We start from the raw sequence: 26,633 nt of genomic DNA on the forward strand, positions 1-26,633 counted from the left end.
GTGCACATAATAGTCATTTTTAGTCGATTTTCGAAGCACTAGTAATAAGTAAAGTAAATTACATAATACAGATCTCTTCACATATAAATGATAGATAAATATTTCAATCATGTAAAGAATATTGTTGTTTCTTTCCTATGTCTTTGCTGAGTTTACTAAAGACAGAATTCGACAGCCGAACATTGCATCAAACACCTAAAATGCATATTAAACAATCCACATCCAATCATAAGAGATAATATTGGTTGTCATTTTATTTAAAACTGTAAATTAAAATATAAATTTAGAATTGGTATCCTTCTACATAACATTTATACCTTCTCGTACTCAATTCAAAATAATCAATTAAAATAATTCAAAATTATTTAATTTTAATAATCAAAATAATTATTAATAAGATTTAATAATAATAATTAATTAATAAGAGTTAATTTTAATTTAAAATTAATTAAATTAATGACATCACCCATCATATATAGATTTTTTTCTTTTATTTTTTGAATTTTTTTTAACAAAGGAATTAGCCTAATAATGACATCATCATTATAGGATTTTAATAGAATTTGTTTCGTGAATAATCCAATCATTAACTGTGCGTTATATTTACTCCGTTAGGTGAGGGTATTTTTGTCATTTTATACCTTTTCTTGTCTTTTCTATGGAAACTACACTATCCACGAAAACGCTAAGATCCAAAATTAACAATCTATCTAATTAGTACGTAAAACGTTAAGATCTAAAGCAGGTCAGTTAATAAAATTATCGTCATTTACTTACATATTCAACACAGACATAATGCAACTTAGACACATGTATATGACAAAACTTATATCCACAGCTTAAAAACATACCCCATTATTTAGTCGAAGGAGAAGGTGCTTCCTTGGTCATTCTTCCAGAATCATCAATCTCGCCTTGATCTGAGCATCGATTACAACCGTACTTGACTCATCCACATTGACTTTATCGGTTGGGCTTAAACGACTCGATGCAGCATTAGTTGAACCCATTTGACCAGGAACAGATCGACCATTGGGACTCTGTTGAGCGTCTGGTGACGAAATGGACCCAGCATCTTTGTCTCTATCTTTCTTAGATCCTTTACGTGAAACGGCATGCGCCAAACCACGCACAAAATTCCCATGATGCTTCAGGTTACTTTGACAGTTTGACTGTATCTTTGACTTTCGTCTTACCAACATGAAATATGAACTGTATGTTTGATACATGTATCCTAACAAATCTGTTCGAACTCGGCAGTTTTTGAGTTTGAATGCCCAAGCCTGAGTTGGAACGAAATTTTGTTCGGATAGTGTATTCATGAAATTTTTTTCTTTAAAAGTGTGTAAAATGTAATAAAATTTTGAAAAATAGTGTATCTGAGCTATTTCTCCATTATAATAAATAAATCATAATTTAATTAATGAGCGCATTCTAGTAAGAAACAGAAGTACAATCGCAAATAATTATAGATAATGCGACATCAAAAGAACTTTTTGATAATGGTATTCTATTATTTTATTATTTTATTTTATTGTATAAAACAATAACTTTTAATTACTTCTAATAAATTTGGGAATTAAACACTTAACCAAGAAGGGATTATTTAAGCATCTATTAGCAGTCTACTAAAAACCCAAATACTCAAATCAAAAAATATTTAAATCTACAAAATACTATCAAAAATACCCAAAAATTGACCGGTCAAAAATGGTCTAAATCTTCTTGTTGGTGTTCAAGAACGATACTTGCACGTGCAAGTCTGTAAGCCGTAGATCTTAAATTTCGCGTTAGAACATAAATTTCTGTCTTTCTTGGTTTCAAAGGCACAGAACTCCACTGTTCATGTCTAAGACGAGCAAGCAAAACCGCATCACACAGACCCTTAGCCATTGAGCTTTTGCTGCAAGTTATCAAAAGTCAAGTTCGATAAAGACAAAAGTCAACGAAATTAATAAAAGGATAATTACTTTCATATTAGTAGAGTAAGAACATGCATTATGCAACATATGCATAAAACATAACATGTGCAGAATCAATGTCAAATGCATTAAAAAAGGTCAGCTTCATTCCCAACTTGTAAAAGTTGCACTACAAGTATATTTTCTATTATAGGTATATGTTGAAAGATGAATATTAATCAGTTATAGCTTCTTTCATTCTTTTTGAAAAAAACTAGTCGTGCTTGAAACGAATGGTACTTGAGATAAAACGTCAAATATAAGTTTCGTATAAATATTAAATGGATGACAAAATATACTAACCATCCACGAACGAATCCTGTAGTGACAAAACCAATTGGCCACCTGTTAGACTCCATGGCTTCAGCTTCTTCAGGCACTCAAAATTCCCAGTCGCCAGAATCTTGCTTCACAAAGTATGCCGCCAATGTTGTCCGTGGTACTTGAATTTCAGCCTTATTGTTTGAACTGCAATAATTCACAAATGACTATTTTAGGTAAAAAGGTAGAAGGTTTTCCCTGTTCGGGCGAGTACTCCGACCCTATACTCTGATGTACACAGCCCAACAGGATTACTACCTCGCTGTTTCCAACCCTTCCCTGACCACCACAAGATATTCATGACAGGATTCGAAACTGAGACCTCTTGCAAGGAACTTAGAGAACCACTGGGGTATCTTGTGATGGTTATAAATTGATATTTTAGTTATTTACATAATAAAAGGACATTAAACTTTTGATTGTAATGTTTCTCAGGAAATAAAGTCTAATACAACCAATTTTTCTATAGATCGGATACAGATCGAAGTTAAAACAATCTAACTATGTTCTATAAGAAAACAGATTATTATATGATATCGTTATTCTTCATAGATGTATTATTAATTTATACAAATATATATAGATTTCTAGAAACACCAATGAGTTAGAAAATTACCCTGAAAGCCAACACTGTATGTCTGTCAAACGAGCTGCACAAACAACTGCTCTATCTTCAATAACACCTTCTTTATACGTACGAAGAACAACTCTAACAACACACATCTTTCTACATTGATTTTCCAAAAAGCTATCCATATTCAAGCATTGATCAAGTATTTTCTCATTCCTTATGATTTTAGTAATGCAAGTGTTCTTATCAAAACAATGTGGGAAAAGAGGCATATGATCACCATTTATGGAATTCAAGAAACTCGTCAACATTCTTGATGACCTGGCAACAATCATATCATTGTCTGCTAATACTCGTTTATCACCAACTTCATCTAGTTTATCATAACGAATCTGAGTGATTTCGGATTCAGTTGGGTTTATGTTTGTTGAATGATATAATAGAGGAAGAGAGATATTGAATTGAACTTGTATGTTCTGTGAGTATATTATCACTATATAAGCCTCCATTATATAGGAGTAACAATTACATAATATATCCCTATACTATAGCAATAACATAGCCTTATACAATTATATTTGTCTAATATTCCCCCGCAAGCTAAGGGCGGGAAACGACATGTAGCTTGGATCGTAACAGGTGAAATCTTGGTGAGGACAGCGGCTTGGTGAAGATATCTGCAATCTGATCATCAGTAGTTATAAACTGAACTGAAAGTTTTTGTTGAGCAACTCTTTCTCGAACAAAGTGAAAATCAACTTCTACATGTTTTGTACGTGCATGAAAGACTGGGTTAGCTGAAAGATACGTAGCACCAAGGTTATCACACCATAAGGTAGGAACCGATTTAACAGGAACACGAAGTTCACGTAATAGATCTTGAAGCCATGTTAGTTCCGCAACTGTGTCAGCTAGGGCCTTGTATTCAGATTCTGTTGAGGATCGAGAGATAGTCTTTTGTTTTCGTGCAGACCATGATACTAGATTTGAACCTAGATATATTGCATATCCTCCCGTGGATCGACGGTCATCTGGACAACCTGCCCAGTTAGCATCAGAGAAGCTAGTCAGCGAGTTGTATGTTGAATCAGTGTAGGCATGAAGCACTGTTCCGGAGTCGTGAATAAAACGTAACCCATAATTGGTCGTACCCTGTAAGTAACGGAGAATTCGTTTAACTGCTGACCAATGATTTATCGTGGGACAATGCATATACTGACAGACTTTGTTGACTGCGAAAGTGATGTCCGGTCGAGACAATGTAACGTACTGAAGAGCAACGACAATTTGACGATATTGAACGGGGTTGTCAAATGTGGCACTATCACCAAGAGCAAGGTTTGCGTTGGTTGTCATCGGAGATGAAACTGTCTTAGCATTAGATAAGTCAGCACGTTCCAAAAGTTCATGGATGTATTTGCGTTGTGATAGAATCATGTCGTTGATGTGGTAGCGTGGGGGTACGAAATAGTATTATATTTTTGATACGAAAAGCGATACAGATTACACAAGTTTTATATATTTATAGAATGGATATACTTAAACCTTGCTACAACAATTATAGGCAGTGTACCTAATCGTACAGTAGTGTAGTTTTTAGTAAGTCCGGTTCGTTCCACAGGGAAAATCTTTAAACAAAGCTTAACGCTATATTAGTTTACTTTTATAAAAATACAAATATATATATAAGTAATATTATTATTATAAAGGGGGGTTTTTACCGTTTAATGATCGGTTTGTCGATTTTAAAACTTTAGTCGCAGTTAAAACAAAATGTAAAAATAATAAATAAATACAAGACTTAATTTAAAGCGTAAAGTAAATAACGATAATGAAATTGCGAATAATAAAAGTGCGATAAAATAAACTTGCGATAATTAAAAAGTACGATAATTAAAAGTGCAATTAAATACAATAACAATAAAAATGCGATAATTAGAAGTGCAATTAAATATAAAATAAAGGAAATTAAATATGAAATAAAAGAATTATGCTTATTTAAACTTCCGTAATCATGATGTTTGACGTGTTGATTTTAGTTTTATGCCCATGGGTTAATTGTCCTTTGCCCTGGATTATTTAATATGTCCGTCTGGTTTTTGTCCATAACAGTCCATCAGTCATAAATATAAAGTGCGAGTATCCTCGTCAAATTATTCTTATACCCGAAGTCAAATATTCCAACTAATTGGGGACTTAAACTGTAACAAGATTTTAATACTTTGTTTAATAATTACACCAGGATGTCGACTGAGTGTAACCCAAGGTTTTAATACTTTGTTAACAATTATGCCAAGTGTCCTTGTACATAATTTCACCCCTGTTTTAATAATTCTAGTGGCTATTAATCCATTCCCGTGTCCGGTTAAATGAACGATTATTCGTACATATAAATACCCCGCCCATCGTGTCCGATCGAGTGTATATGGTAATTTATGGGTACGTCCAATTATAAATCTTTATATTAACATTAACAAACTATCATTTAGTTAAACAAATATAAAGCCCATTAATAGCCCATAGTCTAATTTCCACAAGTGTCGTTCTTTTGTCCAAACCCCAATTATGGTACAAAGCCCAATTACCCAATTTTAGTAATTAGCCCAACATCATGATTACTTCGGATCAAATAAGCATAATAATAACTTAGCTACGAGACATTAAATTAAAAAGGTTGAACATAACTTACAATGATTAAAAATAGCGTAGCGTTACACGGACAGAATTTCGACTTACACCCTTACAACATTCGCTAACATACCCTTATTATTAGGATTAAAATTAAAATTAAAATTAAAATATAAATTATAAATATAAATATTACGTATATAGATAGAGAGATTGATATATATTGATATATTTTTGCGATCAAACTGCGTTTGCTTTTATAGGCGGTTTCAGAATTTGGGGCTCCGCGACTCGCGGCAATTTTTGCCTTCAAACTCCGCGAGTCGCGGAGTTTGATTTTTCAGCTCACCAACTTTGGAGTCTTTCTTTGCCGACGAATTTTTAATATATTATAATATTTAAATAATTATAAGAATTATTTAAATATTATATTATATTTATGTGAATAGTTGACTCGTAATTTTTAGTCCGTTGCGTCGAGCGTTGAGAGTTGACTCTGGTCCCGGTTCCGGATTTTCGAACGTCCTTGCGTACAATTTAATATCTTGTACTTTGCGTTTTGAATCTTGTACTCTTGTAATTTCGAGACGTTTCTTATCAATAATTGGAACCTCTTTGATTGTATTTTGTACTTTTGAGCTTTTTGGTCGTTTGCGTCTTCAATTCGTCGAATCTGTCTTTTGTCTTCACCTTTTAATATTTAAACGAATATCACTTGTAAATAGAACAATTGCAACTAAAAGCTTGTCTTTCTTGAGGAATAATGCTATGAAATATATGTTGTAGTGACCCGAACTTTTCCATGTTTATATATATTAATTGAGATTGATATTTACATGATTAAATGTTTCCAACATGTTAAGCAATCAAACTTGTTAAGACTTGATTAATTAAAATATGTTTCATATAGGCAATTGACCACCCAAGTTGACCGGTGATTCACGAACGTTAAAACTTGTAAAAAAACTATATGATGACATATATATGGATATATATATAGTTAACATGATACTATGATAAGTAAACATATCATTAAGTATATTAACAATGAACTACATATGTAAAAACAAGACTACTAACTTAATGATTTTTAAACGAGACATATATGTAACGATTATCGTTGTAAAGACATTTAGTGTATATATATATATATATATATCATATTAAGAGATATTCATACATGATAATATCATGATAATATAATAATTTAAAATCTCATTTGATATTATAAACATTGGGTTAACAACATTTAACAAGATCGTTAACCTAAAGGTTTCAAAACAACACTTACATGTAACGACTAACGATGACTTAACGACTCAGTTAAAATGTATATACATGTAGTGTTTTAATATGTATTTATACACTTTTGAAAGACTTAAATACACTTATCAAAATACTTCTACTTAAAAAAATGCTTACAATTACATCCTCGTTCAGTTTCATCAACAATTCTACTCATATGCACCCGTATTCGTACTCGTACAATACACAGCTTTTAGATGTATGTACTATTGGTATATACACTCCAATTATCAGCTCTTAGCAGCCCATGTGAGTCACCTAACACATGTGGGAACCATCATTTGGCAACTAGCATGAAATATCTCATAAAATTACAAAAATATGAGTAATCATTCATGACTTATTTACATGAAAACAAAATTACATATCCTTTATATCTAATCCATACACCAACGACCAAAAACACCTACAAACACTTTAATTCTTCAATTTTCTTAATCTAATTGACCTCTCTCAAGTTCTATCTTAAAGTTCTAAGTGTTCTTCATATATTCTACAAGTTCTAGTTACATAAAATCAAGAATACTTTCAAGTTTGCTAGCTCACTTCCAATCTTGTAAGGTGATCATCCAACCTCAAGAAATCTTTGTTTCTTACAGTAGGTTATCATTCTAATACAAGGTAATAATCATATTCAAACTTTGGTTCAATTTCTATAACTATAACAATCTTATTTCAAGTGATGATCTTACTTGAACTTGTTTTCGTGTCATGATTATGCTTCAAGAACTTTGAGCCATCCAAGGATCCGTTGAAGCTAGATCCATTTTTCTCTTTTCCAGTAGGTTTATCCAAGGAACTTAAGGTAGTAATGATGTTCATAACATCATTTGATTCATATATATAAAGCTATCTTATTCGAAGGTTTAAACTTGTAATCACTAGAACATAGTTTAGTTAATTCTAAACTTGTTCGCAAACAAAAGTTAATCCTTCTAATTTGACTTTTAAAATCAACTAAACATATGTTCTATATCTATATGATATGTTAACTTAATGATTTAAAACCTGGAAACACGAAAAACACCGTAAAACCGGATTTACGCCGTCGTAGTAACACCGCGGGCTGTTTTGGGTTAGTTAATTAAAAACTATGATAAACTTTGATTTAAAAGTTGTTATTCTGAGAAAATGATTTTTATTATGAACATGAAACTATATCCAAAAATTATGGTTAAACTCAAAGTGAAAGTATGTTTTCTAAAATGGTCATCTAGACGTCGTTCTTTCGACTGAAATGACTACCTTTACAAAAATGACTTGTAACTTATTTTTCCGACTGTAAACCTATACTTTTTCTGTTTAGATTCATAAAATAGAGTTCAATATGAAACCATAGCAATTTGATTCACTCAAAACGGATTTAAAATGAAGAAGTTATGGGTAAAACAAAATTGGATAATTTTTCTCATTTTAGCTACGTGAAAATTGGTAACAAATCTATTCCAACCATAACTTAATCAACTTGTATTGTATATTATGTAATCTTGAGATACCATAGACACGTATACAATGTTTCGACCTATCATGTCGACACATCTATATATATTTCGGAACAACCATAGACACTCTATATGTGAATGTTGGAGTTAACTATACAGGGTTGAGGTTGATTCCAAAATATATATAGTTTGAGTTGTGATCAATACTGAGATACGTATACACTGGGTCGTGGATTGATTCAAGATAATATTTATCGATTTATTTCTGTACATCTAACTGTGGACAACTAGTTGTAGGTTACTAACGAGGACAGCTGACTTAATAAACTTAAAACATCAAAATATATTAAAAGTGTTGTAAATATATTTTGACCATACTTTGATATATATGTATATATTGTTATAGGTTCGTGAATCAACCAGTGGCCAAGTCTTACTTCCCGACGAAGTAAAAATCTGTGAAAGTGAGTTATAGTCCCACTTTTAAAATCTAATATTTTTGGGATGAGAATACATGCAGGTTTTATAAATGATTTACAAAATAGACACAAGTACGTGAAACTACATTCTATGGTTGAATTATCGAAATCGAATATGCCCCTTTTTATTAAGTCTGGTAATCTAAGAATTAGGGAACAGACACCCTAATTGACGCGAATCCTAAAGATAGATCTATTGGGCCTAACAAACCCCATCCAAAGTACCGAATGCTTTAGTACTTCGAAATTTATATCATATCCGAAGGGTGTCCCGGAATGATGGGGATATTCTTATATATGCATCTTGTTAATGTCGGTTACCAGGTGTTCACCATATGAATGATTTTTATCTCTATGTATGGGATGTTTATTGAAATATGAAATCTTGTGGTCTATTATTATGATTTGATATATATAGGTTAAACCTATAGCTCACCAACATTTTTGTTGACGTTTTAAGCATGTTTATTCTCAGGTGATTATTAAGAGCTTCCGCTGTCGCATACTTAAATAAGGACGAGATTTGGAGTCCATGCTTGTATGATATTGTGTAAAAACTGCATTCAAGAAACTTATTTTGTTGTAACATATTTGTATTGTAAACCATTATGTAATGGTCGTGTGTAAACAGGATATTTTAGATTATCATTATTTGATAATCTACGTAAAGCTTTTTAAACCTTTATTGATGAAATAAAGGTTATGGTTTGTTTTAAAATGAATGCAGTCTTTGAAAAACGTCTCATATAGAGGTCAAAACCTCGCAACGAAATCAATTAATATGGAACGTTTTTAATCAATAAGAACGGGACATTTCAGTTGGTATCCGAGCGTTGGTCTTAGAGAACTAGAATTTTGCATTAGTGTGTCTTATCGAGTTTGTTAGGATGCATTAGTGAGTCTGGACTTCGACCGTGTTTACTTGAAAAATGATTGCTTAACAAATTTTGTTGGAAACTATATATTTTTAACATGTGAATATTATGTGATATATTAATCTCTTAACGCGTTTGATATTATGTGATAGATGTCTACCTCTAGAACAAGTCCCATTGACTCACCTAATAATAATGAAGAGTCAAATGTAAATTGGAATGATTCGTGGACTGATTCACAAGTTCCCGAAGAGGAACCGGGAGAAGAGTCGGAACCGGAAGAAGAATCGGAACCGGAAGAAGAATCGGAACCGGATGAAGAAATAGAACCGGTGGGGGAAATAATAAAACGGTTAAGTAAAAGAAAATCCTCAACCAACGACCAAGGTTAATTATGGTCAATGGTGTTTCCGCCAAGGAAGCAAAATATTGGGAGGATTACCAATTCTCCGATGAATCGGATTCCGACGAGAATTCCGATGATGTTATAGAAATTACCAAAACTGAATTTAAAAAGGCAAAAGAAAATAATAAGGGAAAGAGCATAAAAATAGAGAAATCTAATTCCAACCCCGATGAACTTTATATGTATCGTCAACCCCCGAAGTCCTTAAGTTGTAACAATGACCCGGGAACCTCTAAACCACCAGGTTTTTCTAAACCAATGTGGAAAACGACGGCTCGTATTAGGGGAACATCATATATCCCTAGAAACTTGGCAAAACGAACCAAAACTGAAGAAGAAGAAACAAGCGAGTCGGAATAAGATAGTTGTATTCGTGTGGTGTAATATATGTAATATAGTGTGCTTATGCTTTATGATATATGTAAAAATTGCTTGTATTAATAAGTATTTTTTTTTATGAATCTAACTCTTGTCTATTTTACAGTATAAAAACACAAAATGGATAGACAACCCAATATTTTAAGAGACCTACCCGGAGACATGATTGATGAAATCTTGTCTAGAGTCGGTCAGAATTCTTCGGCATAACTATTTAAGGCGAAATCAGTTTGTAAGACATTCAAAGAACGTTCCAAGAATGCCTTGGTTTATAAAAGGCTTTCGTTCGAAAGATGGGGGATATCACATTGGGAAATCCATAAGTTACGATGTGTTTACTTTGACGCATATATTGCGGGGAACCCAAATGCTATTTTACGCAATGGGTTAAGAAATTATTTTGACTCAATATATCCGAATATTGGACTTCGTGATTTAGAAAAAGCGGCTAACATGCAACATAAAGAAGCATGTTATGCTTACGGATTAGTAATGTTCGCTTCTCACCAAAGTGAGAACAAGAACATCGGGCTACAACTATTAAACAAAACGTTCTCACAAGTGACGGAGTCGGTAATTGGGGTAAGAAATGAGGTTTTTAGATTGTTACGGGACTGTTGGACATTACGTAACCCTCGTCCCTTTGATGACGTTACAACACGCTGTCTTATCAACGGCCATAACGGTTATGTTCCACAAGACCAAGGATGGGAAGTAATCCTAGTAAAACCAGAATGCATGACTTGTTTCTGGACGTATGAATTACGTGTCTTTATTGCCTTTGCTGAACGACTTGTGTACTATCTAGAATTATCTTCACAACCATCTTGTATCAAATTTATTGTGTGCTATATTTCATGCTATATGTAAAATAAGCGGTATTGTAAGTTTGTAAAATATTGTGTAAAAGTTTGAACGCGAAATATTATTATAATCAGTTTTTCATATAGAATTGTAGTAGTTGAATTGTATATTAGCTACTAAGTATGAACTTAACGGGTAGGTACTACCCAAGTTTAAACTTATAAAACGCTAATATGAAGAAAAAGTTTTTATAAATGAGTTCATATTATGCTACGAAATACTATTAACTACTCTTAATATTCTGTATGATTAACTTGTTCCATTTGACTATTTTGAAGGAAATGACACCGACTACTCGACACACCGTGAATATGAATGAAGAGGAATTTCGTACTTTTCTAGCTTCAAACATAGCCGCAGTACAGGCTGCGCTACATACCAACAATAACCTTGGATCTAGCAGTACAGGAAATCGTGTAGGATGCACCTACAAAGAATTCACTGCCTGCAAACCTTTGAAATTTGATGGAACCGAAGGACCGATCGGATTGAAACGGTGGACCGAGAAGGTCGAATCGGTGTTTGCCATAAGTAAGTGTACTGAAGAGGACAAAGTGAAGTACGCTACGCATACCTTCACAGGTTCTGCGTTAACATGGTGGAATACCTATCTAGAGCAAGTGGGACAAGACGATGCGTACGCACTACCGTGGTCAGCATTCAAGCACTTGATGAACGAGAAGTACCGTCCCAGAACCGAGGTCAATAAGCTCAAGACAGAACTTAGAGGGTTACGAACCCAAGGATTTGATATTACCACGTACGAAAGACGATTCACAGAATTGTGCCTATTGTGTCCGGGAGCATTCGAAGATGAGGAAGAGAAGATCGACGCGTTTGTGAAAGGATTACCGGAAAGAATCCAAGAAGATATAAGTTCACATGAGCCCGCCTCCATACAACAGGCATGTAGAATGGCTCATAAACTAGTGAACCAGATTGAAGAAAGAATTAAAGAACAGACTGCTGAAGAGGCCAATGTGAAGCAAGTCAAAAGAAAGTGGGAGGAAAACGGTGATAAGAATCACCAATACAACAACAACAGCAATTACAATAATAATCGCAACAATTATTCCAACAATCGCAACATCAATCGCAACTACAACAAACGGCCCAACAACAATAACAACAACAACAACAGCAACTACAACAATCATCCTAACAACAATAATAACCGCAACAACCACAACAATCAGAAGCAGCTATGCCAAAGGTGTGAAAAGTATCACTCGGGGTTCTGCACCAAATTTTGCAACAAGTGTAAAAGAAATGGTCATAGAGCGGCGAAGTGTGAGGTCTACGGACCAGGGGTTAATAGAACGAAAGGAACAAATGGTGTCGGAACGAGTAATGGTGGAGCAAGTAGTGTCGGAGCAAGTTATGCCAATGTAGTTTGTTATAAATGTGGAAAACCGGGCCACATTATTAGAAATTGCCAGAACCAGGAGAACACGAATGGACAAGGCCGCGGAAGAGTTTTCAATATTAATGCGGCAGAGGCACAGGAAGACCCGGAGCTTGTTACGGGTACGTTTCTTATTGACAATAAATTTGCTTACGTTTTATTTGATTCGGGTGCGGATAGAAGCTATATGAGTAGAGATTTTTGTGCTAAATTAAGTTGTCCATTGACGCCTTTGGATAGTAAATTTTTACTCGAATTAGAAAATGGTAAATTAATTTCAGCAGATAATATATGTCGGAATCGAGAAATTAAACTGGTTAGCGAAACATTTAAGATTGATTTGATACCAGTAGAGTTAGGGAGTTTTGATGCGATAATCGGTATGGACTGGTTGAAAGAAGTGAAAGCAGAGATCGTTTGTTACAAAAATGCAATTCGCATTATACGAGAAAAAGGAAAACCCTTAATGTTGTACGGAGAAAAGGGCAACACGAAGCTACATCTTATTAGTAATTTGAAGGCACAAAAACTAATAAGAAAAGGTTGCTATGCTGTTCTAGCACACGTCGAGAAAGTACAAACTGAAGAAAAGAGCATCAATGATGTTCCCATTGCAAAAGAATTTCCCGATGTATTTCCGAAAGAATTACCGGGATTACCCTCACATCGATCCGTTGAATTTCAAATAGATCTTGTACCAGGAGCTGCACCAATAGCTCGTGCTCCTTACAGACTCGCACCCAGCGAGATGAAAGAACTGTAAAGCCAATTACAAGAACTTTTAGAGCGTGGTTTTATTGGACCAAGCACATCACCGTGGGGAGCTCCTATTTTGTTTGTCAAGAAGAAAGATGGTACATTCAGGTTGTGTATCGACTACCGAGAGTTGAACAAACTTACCATCAAGAACCGCTACCCACTACCGAGAATCGACGACTTATTTGATCAACTATAAGGCTCGTCTGTTTATTCAAAGATTGACTTACGTTCCGGGTATCATCAAATGCGGGTGAAAGAAGATGATATTCCAAAGACTGCTTTCAGAACACGTTACGGTCATTACGAGTTTATGGTCATGCCGTTTGGTTTAACTAATGCACCAGCTGTGTTCATGGACCTTATGAACCGAGTGTGTGGACCATACCTTGACAAGTTTGTCATTGTTTTCATTGATGACATACTTATTTACTCAAAGAATGACCAAGAACACGGTGAACATTTGAGAAAGGTGTTAGAAGTATTGAGGAAGGAAGAATTGTACGCTAAGTTTTCAAAGTGTGCATTTTGGTTGGAAGAAGTTCAATTCCTCGGTCACATAGTGAACAAAGAAGGTATTAAGGTGGATCCGGCAAAGATAGAAACTGTTGAAAAGTGTGAAACCCCGAAAACTCCAAAACACATACGCCAGTTTTTAGGACTAGCTGGTTACTACAGAAGGTTCATCCAAGACTTTTCCAGAATAGCAAAACCCTTGACTGCATTAACGCATAAAGGGAAGAAATTTGAATGGAATGATGAACAAGAGAAAGCGTTTCAGTTATTGAAGAAAAAGCTAACTACGGCACCTATATTGTCATTGCCTGAAGGGAATGATGATTTTGTGATTTATTGTGACGCATCAAAGCAAGGTCTCGGTTGTGTATTAATGCAACGAACGAAGGTGATTGCTTATGCGTCTAGACAATTGAAGATTCACGAACAAAATTATACAATGCATGATTTGGAATTAGGCGCGGTTGTTTTTGCATTAAAGACTTGGAGGCACTACTTATATGGGGTCAAAAGTATTATATATACCGACCACAAAAGTCTTCAACACATATTTAATCAGAAACAACTGAATATGAGGCAGCGTAGGTGGATTGAATTATTGAATGATTACGACTTTGAGATTCGTTACCACCCGGAGAAGGCAAATTTGGTAGCCGATGCCTTGAGCAGGAAGGACAGAGAACCCATTCGAGTAAAATCTATGAATATAATGATTCATAATAACCTTACTACTCAAATGAAGGAGGCGCAACAAGGAGTTTTAAAAGAGGGAAATTTAAAGGATGAAATACCCAAAGGATCGGAGAAGCATCTTAATATTCGAGAAGACGGAACTCGATATAGGGCTAAAAGGATTTGGGTACCAAAATTTGGAGATATGAGAGAAATGGTACTTAGAGAAGCTCATAAAACCAGATACTCAATACATCCTGGAATGGGAAAGATGTACAAGGATCTCAAGAAACATTTTTGGTGGCCGGGTATGAAAGCCAATGTTGCTAAATACGTAGGAGAATGTTTGACGTGTTCTAAGGTCAAAGTTGAGCATCAGAAACCATCAGGTCTACTTCAACAACCCGAAATCCCGGAATGGAAATGGGAAAACATTACCATGGATTTCATCACTAAATTGCCAAGGACTGCAAGTGGTTTTGATACTATTTGGGTAATAGTTGATCGTCTCACCAAATCAGCACACTTCCTGCCAATAAGAGAAGATGACAAGATGGAGAAGTTAGCACGACTGTATTTGAAGGAAGTCGTCTCCAGACATGGAATACCAATCTCTATTATCTCTGATAGGGATGGCAGACTTATTTCAAGATTCTGGCAGACATCACAACAAGCATTAGGAACTCGTCTAGACATGAGTACTGCCTATCATCCACAAACTGATGGGAAGAGCGAAAGGACGATACAAACGCTTGAAGACATGCTACGAGCATGTGTTATTGATTTCAGAAACAGTTGGGATCGACATCTACCGTTAGCAGAATTTTCCTACAACAACAGCTACCATTCAAGCATTGAGATGGCGCCGTTTGAAGCACTTTATGGTAGAAAGTGCAGGTCTCCGATTTGTTGGAGTGAAGTGGGTGATAGACAGATTACGGGTCCGGAGATTATACAAGAAACTACCGAGAAGATCATCCAAATTCAACAACGGTTGAAAACCGCCCAAAGTCGACAAAAGAGCTACGCTGACATTAAAAGAAAAGATATAGAATTTGAAATTGGAGAGATGGTCATACTTAAAGTTGCACCTTGGAAAGGCGTTGTTCGATTTGGTAAACGAGGGAAATTAAATCCAAGGTATATTGGACCATTCAAGATTATTGATCGTGTCGGACCAGTAGCTTACCGACTTGAGTTACCTCAACAACTCGCGGCTGTACATAACACTTTCCACGTCTCGAATTTGAAGAAATGTTTTGCTAAAGAAGATCTCACTATTCCGTTAGATGAAATCCAAATCAACGAAAAACTTCAATTCATCGAAGAACCCGTCGAAATAATGGATCGTGAGGTTAAAAGACTTAAGCAAAACAAGATACCAATTGTCAAGGTTCGATGGAATGCTCGTAGAGGACCCGAGTTCACCTGGGAGCATGAAGATCAGATGAAGAAGAAATACCCGCATCTATTTCCAGAAGATTCGTCAACACCTTAAACAGCTTAAAATTTCGGGACGAAATTTATTTAACGGGTAGGTACTGTAGTGACCCGAACTTTTCCATGTTTATATATATTAATTGAGATTGATATTTACATGATTAAATGTTTCCAACAGGTTAAGTAATCAAACTTGTTAAGACTTGATTAATTGAAATATGTTTCATATAGACAATTGACCACCCAAGTTGACCGGTGATTCACGAACGTTAAAACTTGTAAAAAAACTATATGATGACATATATATGGATATATATATATATATATATATATATATATATATATATATATATATATATATATATATATATATATATATAGTTAACATGATACTATGATAAGTAAACATATCATTAAGTATATTAACAATGAACTACATATGTAAAAACAAGACTACTAACTTAATAATTTTTAAACGAGACATATATGTAACGATTATCGTTGTAAAGACATTTAATGTATATATATCAAATTAAGAGATATTCATACATGATAATATCATGATAATATAATAATTTAAAATCTCATTTGATATTATAAACATTGGGTTAACAACATTTAACAAGATCGTTAACCTAAAGGTTTCAAAACAACACTTACATGTAACGACTAACGATGACTTAACGACTCAGTTAAAATGTATATACATGTAGTGTTTTAATATGTATTTATACACTTTTGAAAGACTTCAATACACTTATCAAAATACTTCTACTTAACAAAAATGCTTACAATTACATCCTCGTTCAGTTTCATCAACAATTCTACTCGTATGCACCCGTATTCGTACTCGTACAATACATAGCTTTTAGATGTATGTACTATTGGTATATACACTCCAATGATCAGCTCTTAGAAGCCCATGTGAGTCACCTAACACATGTGGAAACCATCATTTGGCAACTAGCATGAAATATCTCATAAAATTACAAAAATATGAGTAATCATTCATGACTTATTTACATGAAAACAAAATTACATATCCTTTATATCTAATCCATACACCAACGACCAAAAACACCTACAAACACTTTCATTCTTCAATTTTCTTCATCTAATTGATCTCTCTCAAGTTCTATCTTCAAGTTCTAAGTGTTCTTCATATATTCTACAAGTTCTAGTTACATAAAATCAAGAATACTTTCAAGTTTGCTAGCTCACTTCCAATCTTGTAAGGTGATCATCCAACCTCAAGAAATCTTTGTTTCTTACAGTAGGTTATCATTGTAATACAAGGTAATAATCATATTCAAACTTTGGTTCAATTTCTATAACTATAACAATCTTATTTCAAGTGATGATCTTACTTGAACTTGTTTTCGTGTCATGATTATGCTTCAAGAACTTCGAGCCATCCAAGGATCCGTTGAAGCTAGATCCATTTTTTTCTTTTCCAGTAGGTTTATCCAAGGAACTTAAGGTAGTAATGATGTTCATAACATCATTTGATTCATATATATAAAGATATCTTATTCGAAGGTTTAAACTTGTAATCACTAGAACATAGTTTAGTTAATTCTAAACTTGTTCGCAAACAAAAGTTAATCCTTCTAACTTGACTTTTAAAATCAACTAAACACATGTTCTATATCTATATGATATGCTAACTTAATGATTTAAAACCTGGAAACACGGAAAACACCGTAAAACCGAATTTACGCCGTCGTAGTAACACCGCGGGCTGTTTTGGGTTAGTTAATTAAAAACTATGATAAACTTTGATTTAAAAGTTGTTATTCTGAGAAAATAATTTTTATTATGAACATGAAACTATATCCAAAAATTATGGTTAAACTCAAAGTGGAAGTATGTTTTCTAAAATGGTCATCTAGACGTCGTTCTTTCGACTGAAATGACTACCTTTACAAAAACGACTTGTAACTTATTTTTCCGACTATAAACCTATACTTTTTCTGTTTATATTCATAAAATAGAGTTCAATATGAAACCATAGCAATTTGATTCACTCAAAACGGATTTAAAATGAAGAAGTTATGGGTAAAACAAGATTGGATAATTTTTCTCATTTTAGCTACGTGAAAATTGGTAACAAATCTATTCCAACCATAACTTAATCAACTTGTATTGTATATTATGTAATCTTGAGATACCATAGACACGTATACAATGTTTCGACCTATCATGTCGACACATCTATATATATTTCGGAACAACCATAGACACTCTATATGTGAATGTTGGAGTTAGCTATACAGGGTTGAGGTTGATTCCAAAATATATATAGTTTGAGTTGTGATCAATACTGAGATACGTATACACTGGGTCGTGGATTGATTCAAGATAATATTTATCGATTTATTTCTGTACATCTAACTGTGGACAACTAGTTGTAGGTTACTAACGAGGACAGCTGACTTAATAAACTTAAAACATCAAAATATATTAAAAGTATTGTAAATATATTTTGAACATACTTTGATATATATGTATATATTGTTATAGGTTCGTGAATCAACCAGTGGCCAGGTCTTACTTCCCGACGAAGTAAAAATCTGTGAAAGTGAGTTATAGTCCCACTTTTAAAATCTAATATTTTTGGGATGAGAATACATGCAGGTTTTATAAATGATTTACAAAATAGACACAAGTACGTGAAACTACATTCTATGGTTGAATTATCGAAATTGAATATGCCCCTTTTTATTAAGTCTGGTAATCTAAGAATTTGGGAACAGACACCCTAATTGACGCGAATCCTAAAGATAGATCTATTGGGCCTAACAAACCCCATCCAAAGTACCAGATGCTTTAGTACTTCGAAATTTATATCATATCCGAAGGGTGTCCCGGAATGATGGGGATATTCTTATATATGCATCTTGTTAATGTCGGTTACCAGGTGTTCACCATATGAATGATTTTTATCTCTATGTATGGGATGTGTATTGAAATATGAAATCTTGTGGTCTATTATTATGATTTGATATATATAGGTTAAACCTATAACTCACCAACATTTTTGTTGACGTTTTAAGCATGTTTATTCTCAGGTGATTATTAAGAGCTTCCGCTGTCGCATACTTAAATAAGGACGAGATTTGGAGTCCATGCTTGTATGATATTGTGTAAAAACTGCATTCAAGAAACTTATTTTGTTGTAACATATTTGTATTGTAAACCATTATGTAATGGTCGTGTGTAAACAGGATATTTTAGATTATCATTATTTGATAATCTACGTAAAGCTTTTTAAACCTTTATTGATGAAATAAAGGTTATGATTTGTTTTAAAATGAATGCAGTCTTTGAAAAACGTCTCATATAGAGGTCAAAACCTCGCAACGAAATCAATTAATATGGAACGTTTTTAATCAATAAGAACGGGACATTTCATATGTTCGTTTTTAGCATTATCAAATATTCCCACACTTGAGTGTTGCTTGTCCTCAAGCAATATAGTCTTGAAATACTAGAATCACTTCTTTATTCTTTACACTTTGTACATCAGTGATTTCTATACGGCGGTATAAACAATGGTAGTAACGTTGTGGTTTACAGTCCCATATGACTATAAAAATTTAGATCCTTTAAGGAAATTGGATCTTTATAAAAACATTTGATCTTTTGAAAATTAAATCTAGCTTTTACCCTAGATAAGTTTTCCGGAATAACCCTTCACCGGTGTTTGCAAAATATTTTTGTGGGTTTGGTGGGTTTCAGATTTGAAAATTTTAGCTCAAAACTTATGGTTTTGTGTCACCCACTTGCTAACCTTGTATTTGGAAAGCAACACGTCCAGTTTACTTGTCCTGTATATTACCTTTCGGTAAACTACCGTCCGGTTGTAAAGGAAAGCGTTGAACAAGCAACTGTTAAGGCAATGTCCCCTGACATGCTTTTAATTATGGTCTATAACGTGTCGGACGCAATTACTATCCTTGGTAGGAGCAATAGTAAAGCTCACCCTTATGATTTTTCGGTCTGGCACAAGGTCCTATCTTTGACCATGCTATGCAACCACCGTTCTTATGGTTGACACCCGATTTGGTTCAGGTGACCTAATGAATTTCAGGTGAATTCCTAAGATTTTACGTTCAATGGTAATGAACGCATTGAAAATGGGTTTTTAGAAAACAAATCGTTTTGTAATTTTGATCAAAATATTTTCTCGTTCAGGCTCGAGTTTAGATATCATTGAATTCCATGAGTTTGTAATTCTCAATCTTTAAGGTCAATCTCAAGGATTGAGTAATATCAGGCTTAAAAGCTGATTTTTGATCTTTAAGGAGATTATCCTTTCTGGGGATCTGATTCATTAGTCTTATCCAGCTAATTTGCACGGTGCCCCCCCCATTTTACGAGATAAATCCTTCTCATGGTTAGGATAAATCTGACCACTTGGTGACCCTGTTTAATGCTGAGGTCCGTGGATTTCCTGCTGATTTTAGAGATGACTTTTCTAGATTTTTCGTCAACCTACAGCTGGTCTGGACGACAACTTCCTGACCTAAATCAAGAAGCGCATTTCTTTTTTGGAAGACTTTACTTCCTTTTAATGATGGAATTGAGTCATCGTGTAGATCCATCTTTCTTACAGTAAATCGGGTAAAACAGTTAATTATCGTTCAAAACAAAAGTATTTTCAATTATTTGTTACAGAAATATGTGACATATGTTTAAAATATCTTGGTAAATTTTCCCACACTTGGCTTTTATTTTCCTTTTTATAGTCCTCTATTCCATTTTAAATGAATTTTAATATTTTGGTTTGTTTCTCAATTTATGTCCTTTCCGAGGTAACAATAATTTCGGTGTTAAAACCTAGTTTTATCGTTCATAAATATGTATAAACATGATTTTGAGTTCATTTAATTGAAAATTTTGAAAAATTTTACTAGAATTGGGTAGTCAGTATATAAGACTAGGCCTGTTCTTTATTATCAGAGAGCACTAGATTCTAATACAACTACTACTTTACTAGTATTTCTAATGGTAACCAAGTGTATAAAGTAAAAATTTTAAAATCCGAAAGAATTTAACCCCTTCCCACACTTAAGATCTTGCAATGCCCTCATTTGCAAGAAATCAGTAACAATTTAAATTATTGAGGGTGATTAGCGTAGAAATGATTAAATTTTACCAAAGTTTCCAAACATATTTGTGTTTGTGTTGAATGATAAATGGTGCACATCATTTGTTCATTCCGTCTTGTTGTTATTTCACATATATTTTGCATCTTGTCGTCAAAATTAGTTGCTTTTGCTGAACTTAATGCCAGTCTTTGAAAATGCATTGTTTTACCCTGTTGTGTACATAAGATAAACTGCAAACATATATACATATTTTTGAAGTTTGGTATATTACCCCACATTCAAAAATTATTAAAATCTAATAATAAAAGTTAGAAAATTATAAAAACTATTACAATATTAACATAAGTATTAAATGTATCAACATTACAAATTATAAAATAAATAAAACTAAGTAGACTAGGGATGATACTGATACCAGTAGGGGTTCCATGCATAACCATAGGTGTTATAAAATGCTTCGGCTGGGTTATACGTAGGATACGGTGGTTGGATCTCTATAGACCAGGGAGGAAATACGGGCGATTGAGTAGGAATATAGTTTCTACCTATTTGTTGGCAATAAGCTATGATTTGGTTTTGATGAACTTGCCAATCTTCAAATGCTCGATGTCTAGCATTTTCGTACTCTTGTGAAGCTATAAACCTTTGCATTTCTGTCATTTCATTTCCCCCTCCCACATTACCTGGCTGTTGGTTTCTCTCAACTTGTGGATGTCTACCATGGTATTGTACTGCAGCGTTATTTCGCCTCTTCAAAACCTTCACACCATGGTATACATTTAAACCTATTGTATCGCGGGGTTCTGGTTCTTCGACTAATAATCCCCCCCGACTTATATCCACACCGAGATATTCAGCAATCAAAGTGATAAATATACCACCTCCTATTATGCTATGCGGTCTCATCCCCCTAACCATAGCTGATAAATAATAACCCACACAATAAGGTATACTTACCGCGCTTTGTGGGTCTCGAATACACATATGGTAAAACAAATCCTGTTAATTTACCTTTTCCTTATTCTTACCTCTTTGTGTAATCGAATTAGCTAAAAACCTATGAATTACTCTTAACTCTGCTCTATCTATATCCAAATAAGAGTAATTTCCCCCTTTAAATCGGTGATGGCTAGTCATTTGACTCCATACACCATGCGTATCAAAATTTTCGTCTATCTTTCTACCATTTAGTATCAACCCTCTACAATCGGCAGATGCTAACTCCTCAGGCGTATATATACGTAAAGCCTGAGCCATGTCTAGTAAAGACATGTAGCGCATCGAACCTCCTAACAAAAATCTAATAAAAGATCGATCGGTTAAACTAGCTACCCGATCATTTAATTCTATACTACACAACAATTCTTCAAACCATACTTTATATACAGGTCTACGCATGTTGAATAACCATACCCAATCGTTAAAAGTAGAATTATCATACCTCTGTGCAAGTAATTCCCTAATTGGCCCGGCCAATTCTACAGCTTCTAATGGTCCCCATTCTATGACCCTAGGTACTTCAACAGCTTTAGAATGAAGAGTATGCAAACCCCTTTGGTATTTTGGATAATCTATCCAAAGTCTGTCAAATCTCAGGTTCGGGTGCAAATCTTCCAAGTGCATATCAGAAAATGTCATGACTGGATGAGGTATATCTTGTTTGTAGTAGTTATCCACCTCCTGTTGTTCCGTATTCTCAGCAGGAGCATTGCGAGCTTGGGATGAAGATTCACCCCTTTCAGTCTGCAAAACACATCAAACACAATTTTTGTGCATCCAAATATGCATTAGTGTCAGCAAAATCATCAATCAAAATAATTACAATGACATGATCAATTTATATCAAAATTAATCTCATTTTCATATTTTCATCAAATCTACACTTTTTCAAATATGCATATACGAAAATATTCGCCAAGTTCATAAGCATTCAACTCAAATAACATGTCAAAATAATCATTACTAGCAATTAAACAAGTTTCAAATGGCATTATCTCTCAAAAATCAAGTTCATGAATTTTAGACTTGAAAAAGTCCACTTTAATTCTCAAAATCATGTTTAGGCTCAAAGTTTGGATCATTTAACTACCTAAACATGTTACACTACTTAATTTAGCAACAATTCATGACAAAAATCGGCCATAACCTGTTTATATCAAAAAGCCCCAAATTTGCTCAAGAACACAAACCCTAGATTACTCAAAATTTGAAGTTTAAGGCTTCTAATCATGTTAAATAACATCAATCTAGGTTATTCAAGCATAGTACATAAACAATTTAAACATAATTACACTAAAAAGCATCAAAATCAAATTGAGTATAAAATTGCTCAAGAACACTAATTTTCGGATTAAATGGTGTTTAGGTGTAGAAATTTACCGTTTTTCTTGAGTAATTCCTTGATAGCATCCTTCTCAACATGATTTTAGTAAAAGATTTGATGATTTTCGGTGAAAAAATTCGATTTTGGGAGTTATTTTTCGTGTATTTTCGCAGAAAAATGGGTGTGGTAGTGTGCAGACTGATCTGTTCGGCCCTTTTATTTTTTTTCTGTATTTTTGGAACACCGCGAGTCGCGGCATTTTGCCATTGCAAACTCCGCGAGTCGCGGTGCTTTTTTTTTTTAATAAACCTTAACTTATGAAACAATTAAGTAATTAATTTTAAAATTTTGTTTCCCTTGTTATTTAGGGCGAGGTCGTTTCGGATCGATGTCCTAGTCCGTCCTTCGACAAAATTTTAAAATTTGTCTTTTTCAAGCGATTGTTTTAAAAGCTTAGATTTTTTAGTTTTTTAATGTTTTTGTCATACTTTAATTCAATAAGATTAAAAATAATGATAATAAAAGTTCTCGTCCCTCCCTTGGGTAAAGCAATTTCAGTTCAATGACCTAGTCTTCAACTTACGACGAATTTTAAAAATCATATTTTTAACTTAGCGAAATAAAGTAAATTTTTATTTTTAAATTCACACAACTTAAATATAAAATTCAAAATTAATATTAAAAATTCACACCAAACTTACAATTTAAAATGCATAAAAATAAAATTCATATTTTAAAAATTAAAAATTCACACCAAACTTAATTTAAAAATTCATATTATAAATTCACACCAAACTTATATTAATTTTTCAAATATTTACAATTTTAAATATATTGATTTTACAAAGTTTACAATATTAATTTAAGATTTATATATTAATTTTAAAAACATGGTAAAAATAAAATTAAAAATCTTTTTGGCTTTTATTCCACTTTAATCAATCAAATATTATCAAAAATATGCGCCCCTCTTTTCGGTAAAGTAATTTCGGTTCCAAGACCTAATTTAACTCATGACGAATTTTTGAAATATTTTGGGTTGATTGATTAAAGATATTTATACCTTAAGAATAAACATTAAATTTCGCCATGATGTAATAAATTTTTGAATGATATCAATAATTTCGGTTGCCAAACCTAATTTTATTCAATACCAATTTAATACTTTATAGCAAACAAATTAGCGTTTATTATCAAAAGGTTAAAAATAAAAATAAAAACTGTACAGACTTACCTGTGAGATAGTATTCTTAGTTATATGATCTATCCCATTCATAAGATATTCGGTTTAATTGGTTTTCCATGAATACATAGGCGTAACCTCGAGCATTCAGTGTTTTTTCTTCTAAACATATGAACGGTCCGTCTCTGCATAAAGTAACAAATTCGGTATTTGAATAGGTTTGATTATTTGAACATTTACCTCCATGTGACCATTTTCCGCATTTGTGACATCTTTCTAGGTGTCGTGCTCTTCTTTTCGCTGCGGATTTTGATTTTCCTTTACCAAATTGTAACTTATTATCTTCGCATCTGGATTCTTTTCTTACTCCGTCCAATATTTCTCTGATTACTGATACTATTTCACTCGATAGTGTGTCATTATTACGTTTAGTGATCAAAGCGTGTAGCATTAGACCATAGTTTAGTTCACAGGCAGTCTTCATTTCCTAAAAAAATAAAAATTCAGAATGGGGGGAGAAGACTTGTTCTTTAGGGTCTGCTAGGGAAAGACCATTCGGGTTCCATTTTCGAGAAGTACACGAAAACAGACAATCTAACTCTAACAGAAATACATATTATCCTTTAAAGACTTGATTCTCCCCACACTTAGTTAGCTGTGGTATCGAAATTGTGATTAACTTCGTTGTCAACTTCCATTGGACTATCTATGTAGTGTTTAACTCTGTGACCATTAACTTTAAATTCAATCCCATTTGAATTTATTAATTCTATCGTTCCGTATGGGAAAACTCTTTTGACTATGAATGGTCCAGACCATCTTGATTTCAATTTTCCAGGAAATAGCTTGAATCGTGAATTGAAAAGAAGAACTCTGTCTCCTTTTTTAAATTCTTTTAAACTTCTGATTCTTTTATCATGCCATTTCTTCGTTCTTTCTTTATAGATTAACGAATTTTCGTATGCTTCATGTCTTAATTCTTCTAATTCGTTTAGTTGACTTAATCGTAGACGTCCAGCTTCATGTATATCAAGATTACATGTCTTCAAAGCCCAAAATGCTTTGTGTACAATTTCTACTGGAAGATGACATGCTTTTCCGTAAACGAGTCTAAAAGGTGTGGTTCCAATTGGAGTTTTGTAGGCTGTTCTAAAAGCCCAGAGTGCATCCTCCAATTTAATGGACCATTCCTTCGGATTTGATCCTACGGTTTTCTCTAGAATACGTTTTAAAGCTCGGTTGGTATTTTCAACTTGTCCACTTGTTTGTGGATGATAAGCAGTGGAGATTTTATGAGTTACTCTATATCTTTTAAGAACTTTCTCAAGTTGATTATTACAGAAATGAGTACCCCGATCACTTATTAAAGCTTTCGGTGTTCCAAACCTTGCAAAAAGACGTTTTAAAAAGTTGACTACAACTCGTGCATCGTTAGTTGGGAGAGCTTGTGCTTCCGCCCATTTAGATACATAATCAATGGCTACGAGAATATAGAGATTATTATGAGATTTTGGAAATGGACCCATAAAGTCAATACCCCAAATGTCAAATACTTCACATACTTGAATGACATTTTGTGGCATTTCATCACGTTGACTTATTTTTCCGGCCCTTTGACAAGCATCACAGGATTTGCAAAGAAGGTGTGCGTCTTTGTAAATTGTAGGCCAATAGAATCCAGCTTCATAAACTTTTCTTGCTGTTAATTGAGGCCCATAATGCCCTCCTGTTGGTCATGTGTGACAATGGTTTAAAATTTTACTAGCTTCATCTCCGAATACACATCGGCGTATTATTCCATCTGGACAACTTTTAAATAGATGTGGATCTTCCCAGAAATAGTGTTTTATATCACTGAAGAATTTCTTTCGTTTTTGGTACGATAATCCTTTTTCAAGGAATCTACAAACTAAGTAGTTTGCATAGTCTACAAACCATGGGATTTCATTATAATCTATCTTCAATAGATATTCATCAGGAAAGTTGTCTTGTAT

The 26,633-nt window shown here is 33.6% G+C and overlaps 1 pseudogene; it reads right to left on the reverse strand.

Moving 5' to 3' along the window:
• Window positions 1-1,586: 1,586 nt before the first annotated feature.
• LOC139872476 (ribonucleases P/MRP protein subunit POP1-like) overlaps window positions 1,587-26,633 on the reverse strand; it is a 64,452-nt pseudogene continuing 39,405 nt past the window's right edge.

The sequence above is a fragment of the Rutidosis leptorrhynchoides genome, chromosome 10 (genome assembly GCF_046630445.1).
Source record: "Rutidosis leptorrhynchoides isolate AG116_Rl617_1_P2 chromosome 10, CSIRO_AGI_Rlap_v1, whole genome shotgun sequence".
Lineage (NCBI taxonomy): Eukaryota > Viridiplantae > Streptophyta > Magnoliopsida > Asterales > Asteraceae > Rutidosis > Rutidosis leptorrhynchoides.